Source organism: Cupressus sempervirens, chromosome 8 (genome assembly GCF_028749045.1).
Source record: "Cupressus sempervirens isolate cs-2001-9-10 chromosome 8, ASM2874904v1, whole genome shotgun sequence".
NCBI lineage: Eukaryota > Viridiplantae > Streptophyta > Pinopsida > Cupressales > Cupressaceae > Cupressus > Cupressus sempervirens.
This window is the reverse complement of record NC_143125.1, coordinates 218,659,407-218,671,423: the sequence shown is the minus strand read 5'-3', so window position 1 is coordinate 218,671,423 and position 12,017 is coordinate 218,659,407. Positions and strand designations below refer to the sequence as shown.

Genomic DNA, 12,017 nt, shown 5'->3' with positions numbered 1-12,017 from the left:
CTGTGCTCTAGAATATATCAAATTGATTGTTTAGCATGAAACTTATTGCTATTTTTTTAAAGGAAAAAGTGGAACCCTAGTCCCTTCCAAGTCGATTCAATCTAAAAATGGCTAAAGATCAATCATGTAATTTTGAAGTGCATGTAAATTTGATGGGATAAACATATAAATAATTTAGATGCTCTATCCACCATTTGAGATCTACACCCTGTGGCCTGCAGACTCTGAATTTAGAAAGAGATGAACTCTCAAGCACTCTATTGTTTGATGAACATCCACTCCAAGATACCCAAACACAATCTCCTTCATTGCCCATATTGCCACCCTCAATAACATAGTCACCTAGTACCAAAGCACCTGACATTTTTGCTCGAATAGTGCTTATTACATCATCATGGTCACATTGTCGCTCTAGTCTTCACCAGTTCCTTTGATGATCAATATCTATTTCTTATGGCCAAGCTTGTGGATGTTCATGCCTTGCATGCTTCCTAAGCTCTTTATAAGGTCCCACAAATGAGCATGAATCCTGTGAACAACTCCTTATCTTTGCATTTAAATATTTACAAGCTACTTCCACAACTGTCTAACCTTTAACTTGACCCTTACAGAGAGGGCAAGCTAACTCTGGTGGTTCACATTTTTCTCGTGGCCTGTTTAAAACTGTATCCATAGGGGAAGATAAATCTTCTTCTACAGACACATCTTCTCTATCTAAAACTAGTCTTGGAGGACCAAACCCCTCAAAATCTAGAGGACTTATATTTATTGATGAAGATTTTGAATATGCCTTCCTAAATTGATCAGGGTAATTGGAATGCCTATAGCTAGTCATACACACATAAGGGTGACATCTTTTATCATGTGATGAGCATAAAAGAATAACATTGTGAGGGAAGTCCATATAGATAGCACATGTAGCATCCTCCCAATCCTTTTTTAAGGAGATGTCATGATTCTCTATTGCTAATGCCTCTTTATCCTGAGTGATATTGGGTAAGTAAGGAGCCACCTAGGATCTTCTACCAACCAACTCATGGTGAATTCTTGTCTTAGGAATTTTATATTATTACCTACCATAAACATGTACTTTGATTCGACTTCTCCTTCTGTACTCTTGATTTGCAAAATTTTCTCTTCATATTCCTTTTCTTGTGTTTCTACCCTCATTCTTGCAACCACATTTATTTTATTCATTGCTTTCTTCCCCAACACATCAAGTTCTATGTCAACAAGTGTTTACACTACCACATATCCATAGTTTGAAATAATCTTTTCACATTCATCTTCAAAAACTCTAGCAATCATGTTGTTTTTTTCAAAGACATCATTGAGATTCATCTTTGGGATAATAGAATGAATAACATCAAAAACATATACCTAAACTTGTCCCTTTGTGTCACTCAATTTATAAAAGGTGTCAATGGTCTTTTTTGCAAGAATGTGGTATTGATCAGAGGCAACCATAGTCACAAAAAAAAAATCCTTGGTCTTTGTTTCACATTTGATATCTAGTTTCCAAATTCTCAAAGATAGATGGCTTCTAGTTTGGGTTCCAATGACCCAAGGCATCAAATAGTGCTCTGGCTCTAGCAACATTCTGTGTCGTAATTGAAGTTGGCCATATTCTCAAATTTTTTATTGTTGTTTCATAGGTACATTTAATAACTAGAATTTTGCGTAAAGGATAATCCTGCTGTCCTAAAAAAATGAGACAATCATATGACATCCATTTGACAACTCCAACATATAACACTGAACTATGAATATCATAGCCAAATATTTCTTTTTTTCCAAAAGGATTAAATACTCCAAATCTGAAAAAATATTCACATAAATGTCCATGCCTATATAATCTATGTTCAATCCATTCAAGCCCCAATTGGCAAGGAGGTCAATTATAAAATTCCCTTCCCTATAGATATGAAAAATATGAAAAATTTTAAATGAGTCCAAGGTATCCCATAAATTAGACATGATATATTTGATTCTCCAGTTAAGATTTTTTCTATTAATGCAAGCATTGGTGATAAGAGACAAATTTCCTTCCATTTGAATGTTCTGGATCCATAGTTTTTTAGCAAGAATCAATCCATGAAGTAAAGAATCCACCTATGAATTGGTTACATCCATGTTTGTTAGCCATGATGGAGTTGTCAACCCAGTTCAAAGAATTGTTGTGAAACTTAGAGTGAAGGAGCTTTAGGAGAAGCATGTTCTGCTTGCAATAGGTGGTGGCTACTGTGGCTCTTCAGGCTACTGATGTTGTCTATTAATGACTAATTTCCCAATGCCATTTTCAGAATCATCTTTTGTCTATGGTCTGAAATATCAACATGTGTGGTTCTTGGGTTTTCATTTTCTTTTAGCAAGCACATATATATCTCCAAGTAGATTGTGTAACTAGATAAGTTATGGTAAATTGAATACTAGTTCTAATATACTTTCCCATATAGACACCATGAATGGCATTATTTTTGTTGTTACCTCTGTAACTATTTTCATTTAGCTTAGCTCCAACATAAGAGGCACCTATAGAACCCCAACTTGTTTGAATTGTGTGTGTGTGTGTGTGTGTGTGTGTGTGTGTGTGTGTGTGTGTGTGTGTGTGTGTGTGTGTGTGTGTGTGTGTGAGAGAGAGAGAGAGAGAGAGAGAGAGAGAGAGAGAGAGAGAGAGAGAGAGAGAGAGAGAGAGAGAGAGAGAGAGTCTGCAATGCTCAAAGCTTTCATTGATAGGTTCATCTCAAAATTGTTGTATTTTAATCCTTTCCATAGTCAAGTATCATTATTGCTACAAATAATGGAAATATTGGATTACAAAGATCCCTCTCAAGAATTTCAAATCACCACATTACCCAAAAAATAATGCATAAAATACATAGCATTTATGCTTATTTCTATGTTAATCCTCCTTCAAACTATCTACAATGCAAAATTTCTAAACCTATATACTATATGATTCCTAGAAAGGTTAAACACACAACAAAATCATCATAGCATAATAAAAAAAATATGATTATTTTTGTCCTTCAAACTACCTTAAGTTGCTGACACATATGTTATATTGGCATCAACCTGACGATAATTCTGTGAACTGACTACCTTTAAGGATTTTGATTAAATAGAGATTACTTGCAAAGTGTTGACAAGGAGTTGATTTAGATCTATAATAAATCATATCAAAATATCAATCAATTGGTTTGCTAAGGAATGTTGTTCATGGGGTGAGCATGGATGATGTTCTATGAATACCTCCATATTAGTATACAGTGGGGCTCTTGAATGACTATTTTTTCATAATCTTAGAAGTCAAATTTTTTTAATGATTTGTTTTTAATTTCTTCTATAACTACAACTATTGTGCTACTATGTATTGAAAACCAATGTTGCATGGCAGCAATCTACTAGGTTGGGATCAAGTCAAGCTTGCAAAATTTTTCTATAATCATATATTTGATACCAAGGATCTTCCTATGGCAAAAAATAAGTTTGACTGAGTTGTAGAGAAATCCTTGAAAGTCTCTTTCACCTAATGGGAAGTGAACATTTGTAACATAATGGGTGCAATATCATTTCTTGAAGCCATGTCTACCTAATTTTCTAAAAAAAATTGCCATGGATTATGCTTAATGTTTTTGTCTTGTTTTTTCAAGACTAATTTTTATATCTTCTAAAGTTAAATCCTTATATGAGTTTGATCAATTTCTTTTTTTTTTCCACAAATGATAACATCACTTGATGTAAAATTTAAATGTAAATTTTGGATTTGGCATCTTAGTTGTTGTATAAGATCCTCATAATTGTGTAGCTGCCATGGAAATTAGCTGGTAGGGAAAACTTTACACCATCTTAGCATGCAAGATTGAATATTTTTGCATGAGTTAGTCGGTAACGATAAGCTAGATCAAGTAATATTGACCTGATGCAGGAGCATCCAGAGGTATAAGGGAAATCCTGTGTCACCCAAAAAAAATGTACTTAGACTTAGTTTATGTTTCATGTGTTTTCATTTTTGGATACTCATTTGGGTCAAATAAAGGTTCCAACTCTCACAGTTCCACTATTAGTGTTCTAGGATAGAGTATTTGAACACCTTGGGATACGTATAAATGCCAAAAAAAAAGGAGTATGTAATTGAGCCATCATATTGGTGAACTAGGAGGTGTAAATTGGCCAGATGAATGTAATTGCAATTTAGAGCATTCCAGAAAAAGAATCAGGTCAAAAGGCCCCACGGTTTGAAAGTTATCGCAGTTTTTCATTTTTTGGAGACCTCCTAAGAATGCTTCAAAGTTAGTTTATGGGCATTAAATGACCTTGAAAAGGGCCAAAAAAAGGGGGATGAGTGAAGCTGGTCTATAGGGTTATAGAGCACTTCAAGAGCTTTTCGAAAATGTAAACGGTTTGTCAATCGGAGCTACGGTTCAAAAGTTATGCCTCCCAAAAGTTTGGTTACCATTTTTGGATTCTTCTAGATTTGCACCAACTTCTAACGTGGCTTCTGGAGCCTTCTACTTGGTCGGTGGATGCCTACTAGCACTTTCTAGAATGTACTCCTAGTCCTTAACCCTCTGGGGTCTATTTAAGGACATTTTTGGCATTGTAAAAGGCAGTTCTGAGTGGAATTTGACAGGAGGTACCAAAAGGAGAAATTATCTCTAGTTTTGTGCTATTGTAAGCCCTTAGGGCATCTTTTGGAGTATATTTTCTCTATACTGAATGTACTAGCTTATTTTCATAGTTAATACAATTTTCCTTTTCCCGTTGTGTCCATTCTGTGCTTGGGTTGTGTCCCCATCATGACCAATGATTAGATTTTATTGGGGTCAAGGTTGGTTGCATCTATAGTCTTGAAACAAGATTGAAAACATCTTTATAGATTTGGTTTGCAGCACTGTAGAACAATGAATTTTGTAATATTCTGACATGGGTTAGTGAATGTATGGAAATATCTAAAGATGAGAAAATTTGTTTTCCATTATAACTAAGAGTACACAATATTTCATGGCAAGTGTCTAAGATAGGTGGAGGTACTATTGATAAATGTGGAAATTCCCATGAAAAATATTTTTCTATTTTTGCAGTGCTTGTGATCGATATAGTTTTACATATCTATAACTCTTCAATAGTCAATATGAAATTTGGGATTTTTTGTGATATATCATTTAATTTCTTATAATTATTGCCCTTCATTTGGTAGTGAGTATAGATAATAGATTGCAATGTATAATATCTCATGATAACACTTGATACTTTTAACTACACTAGGACATTGTTTCCTTAATTTAAAGTATTTAGTTATTCATTTATCATGAGCACCTCAAAGAAGAAATGATGGTGCATTGAGGCTTTATCAAGAAACAAGTGTATGGACCAAATTTTTGGGTTGAAGTTGCCAATAAAAATTTGCTTCTATTACTACAATGGATGTTTAGGCTAAAGAATGCTTCAGTTAATTTATTGAACCATTCAAGAAAGTTTTTGATTAATTTTTAGAAACTTTTAGTCAATTAGAAAGTCTATAGTGGAAAATAATGATGAAATGCTTATAGGAGTTTAATTCAAAACACTGCATTTAAGTTTTTTAAGGTAATTATTGTTATATAGTCATAAATATTTGTTTCTCTCTTATAGGCAGGTACATTAATGTTATATATTAGATAAAATTACACACAAACCAATTCCTCTCATAAAAAGAAATTAAGAACTTGGAACAACAGTAAATTGTCATCCAAAATCTTTCGACTTAGTTTTTTTCCCTTGACTGCACAAATAAATTTTTCTTTTTTTGTTCCACAACTTTATTATAATATGTATAACAAGTCACATTTAATGAATTTGACAATGAAAAGATTCTCTTTATCTGCATATTATGCATTTAATAACATCATTATTCTTTAAAGGGTATTAGCTCAATGGAAGAGCACCTACTTTACAAGTAGGAGGATGGTGGTTCAATTCCATCATGCCCTAATATTGATTAAAGTAACGATTAAATAAGCTACCAAATCAATTATTAAATAAATTACCAAATATACTACCAAATAAACTATGAAATATACTACTAAATATACTACTAAGTATACTTCCAAATAAACTACAAAATAAATTACTAATTAAACTACCATATATATGACTAGATATCCTATCGAATAATGTACCAAATCAACTACCAAATAAACTTCCCAAAATACTAGCAAATATACTACTAAATCAAATACCAAATATACTACCAAAATTACCAAATAAACTACTAGATAAACTATCACATAACAATAATAAACAACCAAATCAATGACCAAATTAATGATTAAAATAGTTTAGTCATAAATTTGGTTATGGCTTAATGATCGAAAATAAACTACCAATGGTCACATGATCAAAATTGGTAATATATCTACAATTTTTGGTTGTTTATTTAATCATATATTGTTGGTTTTGTACTAGTGATGGTCATGACAATATTATCACATTTCTGAGGTAAAATCCTCAGTATCTTCTCTACAATCCTCTACTCTTCCTAATCTTCTCCATTTGAGTTGAGCTAATTTATCAAAGTGGAGATTCATGAGTTGAACAGGTAGTGGGTGCTAAGTGAACTCAACACAAGAAGAAGCTGAGTAACTTGACACAAAGGGGAAACTTGATAGTAGTGTATGCCGAGTGAGCTTGGTAGCAAGGGATGCCAAGTGAGCTCGGTCACCACTACAAGGTGAAGCTTAGCACAAAAGGATGTCAAGTGAGCTCAACAAAACTAGTAGAGATATAACCCAGTCAAAGACTAGACTAAGTGGGCACTGCAACAAGCTACCATTAAAATGTAGAGAGCTGAAAGACGAAGATTTCAACTATGAACTTCTCAAATACAAAACATGCAATGTTACATAGAAGAAGAGCACAACAATATTTGTATTCTTTCTTTCTTATATTCTATTCAACAAAACTATTACAAAATCTGGGAGCATTCAGCTTCAACTAGAAAAACCTAAAATCTTCAAACTGATAAAAATTAAACTTAAACTTATAGCTCTAATGGCTAAATACAAAAATGCCCAGAGCAATCACCACTTCACATGTTGAATCAATAAAACTTATAGAATGGCAATAGATCCAACACATGCCAAACACGAAACTGAAACCCTTCTATCTTCTAAACTCTGACTTGATCTGCTAATTGATTTCTTGCTTTGCTCTACTCTAATCCAAATCCTTTTGCTAGTCAAATGAACTAGATTCATTCCTTTTTTTCTCCTTGCCAAAAAAAAATTCCCTCTCATTTTGAATTTGAACTCACCTACCCTTATTAAATGTTTCTTACTATTGTGCAGGCCATCAGGGTGGTAGGTGGGCATTTGGCTCTAGGGGCAACCGATCTGCTACATTAAATATTTCAACAAAAAGGACTATGGAGATGATTGAATGTTATGTAATAGTATTTTTGAGATATAATGATATCCATTATGATGGCTTAAAAGATTACATGAACCTCCAACTGGAGTGTGATTATGCTGAAATTCAAATGCAAAAGGACTATGGAGATGATTGAATGTTAGGTAATAGAATTTTTGAGATGTAATGATATCCATTATGATGGCTTAAAAGATTACATGAACCATTATTTTTGTAAATGGGTTATTATTATGGACTGATGGAGCACAAATCATAATCTAATATATTTTGTAATCAATATATAACATTGGGAAAAATAAAAACCTATTTGAGGGGAATCCAAATATCCAATAATACCACACAAGACATATTTTTGGACTTGCAAATCTTGGTTGAAATTTAGATGCTTCAAAAACCTACCTCTATATAATTCAAATCTAATTAGAATTCTAATTAGCTCATATTAAGCATTGACTTTCTCAAGGTTGAGGGTTCTTATGATGCAATTGTTAGACTTAAGTAGAACAATAAAGTTGGAAGGCCATTGTGCAAACCTTTGGCAACAAGGGGGTAATGGACTATAGAAGAAGAGGTCTATGTATTATTTAACACTATTCCTTGAATAAATAAAATGGAATGATTGTAGAATGTGGACAAAATAGATTTTTATTTTTATTTTGCAAGAAGTTCTATGTGTTTTTAACCAATGTTGTATTTTCAAACACTGTGTGCTAAATTGCTAAGTTACTAATTCAAATGTGGATTCAGAAGTGGATATAGGAAGCGTGATTTTTATTTGGGTGAGAATGCAAATGCATATGGATGTGTTTATATACATAATATTGCTAAATATTACTATATATAATACCACTAAATTATATATATATATATATATATATAATATTATTAATATTTAAAGTAAAAAATTATTTAAAAACTAAAACAATTGAAAATATATCTCTACCATTTGGAAGACTACATTAAACCTATCCTGGTTGGGCTAGGTAATGTTGATTCCTCCACACTTGAAAAAATGTTAGTACTTAGAAACTATATATTGACCAAAGACTTACTAAGTAAACTTTAGTTCAAGTTTTAGAAAATGCATTAACAGATGGGTAATGAGAATAAAAGCCATAACTCAAGATATAAATCTTAGCAGATATATTGACCAATTTGGAGATGCATTACAATCATAGTTGATTTTAGCGAGATTTTGAAAGGGAAAGGTGTGATGTAGTCCATTGGTTGATTACATGCATTGGGATTTAGACAACCATACTCCACAGAATATATTATCACCTCCATTGTGTTGAGCAAAACATAAAATAGAGTAGTTAAAAAATTATTCCACCCTGCACATATCTTGTCAACATCCACATGGCTTTCGGATGCACCAGGCATCCACACGCACCATCTTTCGCATCAACCCTTGGTCAAGAGAAATCGGTAACTTAGGTAAATTACAATGAGATATTTCCTCAAGTGGCATGTGCATAAAATCAAACATTAAAATCAATAGAAGATTTATTTTTTCTATAAGAAAACTATCAGTAATAAGCTTATTTACATGTATGTCAACTTTAAGTATCCCTGATTCATACGTAACATCTTGGTGCTATATCTAACCAACACATTGTTGAAAATAAATCCAAATAAATGATTTTTACTAGATTATAGTAGCATTGAGAAGGAAGAGGTGTCCTCACAAGGAACTCACTCTATTTTAGCATATGCAAAAAGAGGCCCTCCAAGTTGATCGATTTACATCTATCAATGTACTTATAGCCTGTACATAAATTTGGAGTTCTACAATAGGCTATGGATATCCATGAAAGAAAAAACATTTTGTGAGATGTTATACTTGCAAGTGCCCTGGTATGGGGAAGGGTAGATAAGGAATTTGAACTATTTGATAGAATGCTTACCCAAAATGTGGTTTTATGAAATGATTGCAAGCTATCCATAGAATGGGTTTCATGAGAAAGCTTTAAACAATGAAATGCAATAAGAAGGTGTAAAGATAGACTTGGCGACCTTTGCCAGAATCCTTCATGCCTAAGACAAATTAAAAGATTTGAAGCTGGGTATGGAGATCCATCAAAGTAGGAAGAATAAAAAGATTTTGTCAAACATTATACTTATAATTGCTCATGTAGAAATATATATAAAATATGGAAGCATAGACAAGGCACGTGAACTATTTGATAGATTGCTAGATGCATTCTTGTGGACTATAATGTTTGCAGATTATGAACAAAATAGATTTACTAAAAAGACTTTAGAAAAATTCAAGGCAGTTCTAATTGTATGCATATATTTACTTGGTTCTTGCAGATCTCAAATGAATGTAAGCTTAGGAGTATTCATAGTGAATCTACTTTTAAACCCAATTCTTAAAACATATTGAAGCAGAGTGCAAGCTCTAGCCATGAAAGAAATTGACCAAGAAAAGCTTCCAACCCAGATTATTGGTGAAGTGATTAATATAACATGGAAATATAATGAAATGCCAAAGACGTGATATATCAGTAATGTTTTAAGGCTATCAATATTTAGGCATTGTTGGATGAGGGATAGATATAGAGGTTATAAATTGTTTAGTTATTTAATGAGATATAGACATATACGATATGATTCAGAGGGTATGAGAGGAAGGAAAAAGGCATACCATGTTTGTCCTTTCCGTTTGAACTTTAGACTTTAAGAGTTCAAATAATTTGAAGCTTGCTTGTAGCTGAGCCCAATCAAATGCCTCTCATTGGAATACCCTAATCCCCTCTGCAATACATCTGACATAGATATATTCAATATTATTTGTTAATATAATATTAAAATTTTGAATTATTAGAATGATAAAAGAATTGAATGTGTAAAAAGAGAAATAAATTATTTATTTGTTATTATTATGTTATAATTAATTGTAGATATAATTCTTTTGTACTAACATCAATTTCCATATTTGGCATAAGTTAGTATTTTTAATAGTGAGTTATTATTGAATTAACAATTTCAAATATTTAATTATTTTATTTTATTTTAGTTAAGGTAGCAAAATTTTATTTTGTGTTATTGGATGAAGTAAAACATATATAATACTAAAGTAAAGATAACTTTGTATTAACATTACATTAATTTGACAAAATATTATGTCATAAGTAAATATGAAGAATATAATTTATATTCTTGTGTTTATGATCTTGAATTTGCATTCCTAGTTTAGTGTTATTACATTAATAGTATAAAAAATTTGAAGATAATTTTTTAAAATGATATTAAATCTAATTTTTTTATTAAAAATAAATAAAATTAAGAGATGATTGAAATTGTGTATTAGTTGATATCTTTGGATTTATTACAATTTTCATTTATAACTGACACAATGGGAAACAATTTGATTATAAGTATTTTACAAAAATAGCACAATTTTTAAATATTTACATAACACGTCATGTGCAATGCCAAAAATAAACAAATTAGAAAATTTTCTACATATATATTACTTATCCAGCTCAAAAAGTATAGTACTTTAGTTTTATTTTATTAATTTACAAACATTGTCCAACTCTAGCTCCAAAAAAGGGTATATTTTACATTAAATGAGATAACCCTAATAGAGAAATATATTGTAGACCTAATTGGAGTCTTATGAACTTGCAGAACCCTAGAGTGATGAAATTCAAGTTAACCCTAAAATAAAAACCTAATATATAATAAAATATAAAAAGGAATAGTTAAAATATTATATATTAAGAAGTAGTTAATATAAATAACTGGTATATATAGAATATATTTTAAGTAAAGTATTAATTAATTAATTAACTTTTTAATAACTATATTTTTTTAATTAAGTATACTTAATTAATATGCTTTTTTTAATATGCTTTATAAATTGATAAGATGAAACCTAAGAAATCTCTGGATAAAAGACAAAGAAAGACGTGTCAGTGACATGGGCAACAGCTCAGGGCTCTCTCTCGTGTTTTTGTCCATCTCGAATGTACTTTCTTCAGGAAATGTCACCCGTCGTTGTTGAGGAAAAGCAACTTTTTTGTAGTGGCAGACACTCGCTGTTAAGAAAAAGAAACTTTTTTGTAGTGGCGGACACTCGCTGTTAAGAAAAAGTAACATTTTTGTTTTTTTTGTAGTGGCAGACAAACTGAATATTAGTGAACCCTCGTCAAATCAAACAGCCCATCGGATTTAGCCACACCATCGCATCCCACGGAAATTGGTTCCATCTACTACATAGGTACAGAGAGTCGATTTGAGGAGGTATAGCGAATAATTCATCCTATGGTAATACATCATGCTCATTTAAATTTCACGATTTAGTGTATGCATTCATCAATGGCCAGGATGAGAAATACTGCCATGACATGCGTTCTGAATTTTTTAAGAATGTTAGCTTAGGTCTTTTCATCGAAGTAATTATTTTATGTCTAATGTTTGTAGATTATGCACGAGTATATAATCAAATTATTGTTAACTTACGTTAAACTTTAATTAAATTTTTATGGCATGCTTATTGTTAAAGGTGTTATAGATATTGATGAAAATAGATAGCATTTTGTAAGTTTTATATATATATATATATATATATATATATATATATATATATATATATA

At 31.5% G+C, this 12,017-nt stretch overlaps 1 pseudogene; it reads right to left on the bottom strand.

Annotated features, from left to right (window-relative positions):
- Positions 1–201: 201 nt before the first annotated feature.
- Positions 202–11,520, bottom strand: LOC149542277 (hypersensitive-induced response protein-like protein 2 pseudogene; annotated as a pseudogene).
- Between the last annotated feature and the right edge of the window lie 497 nt (positions 11,521–12,017).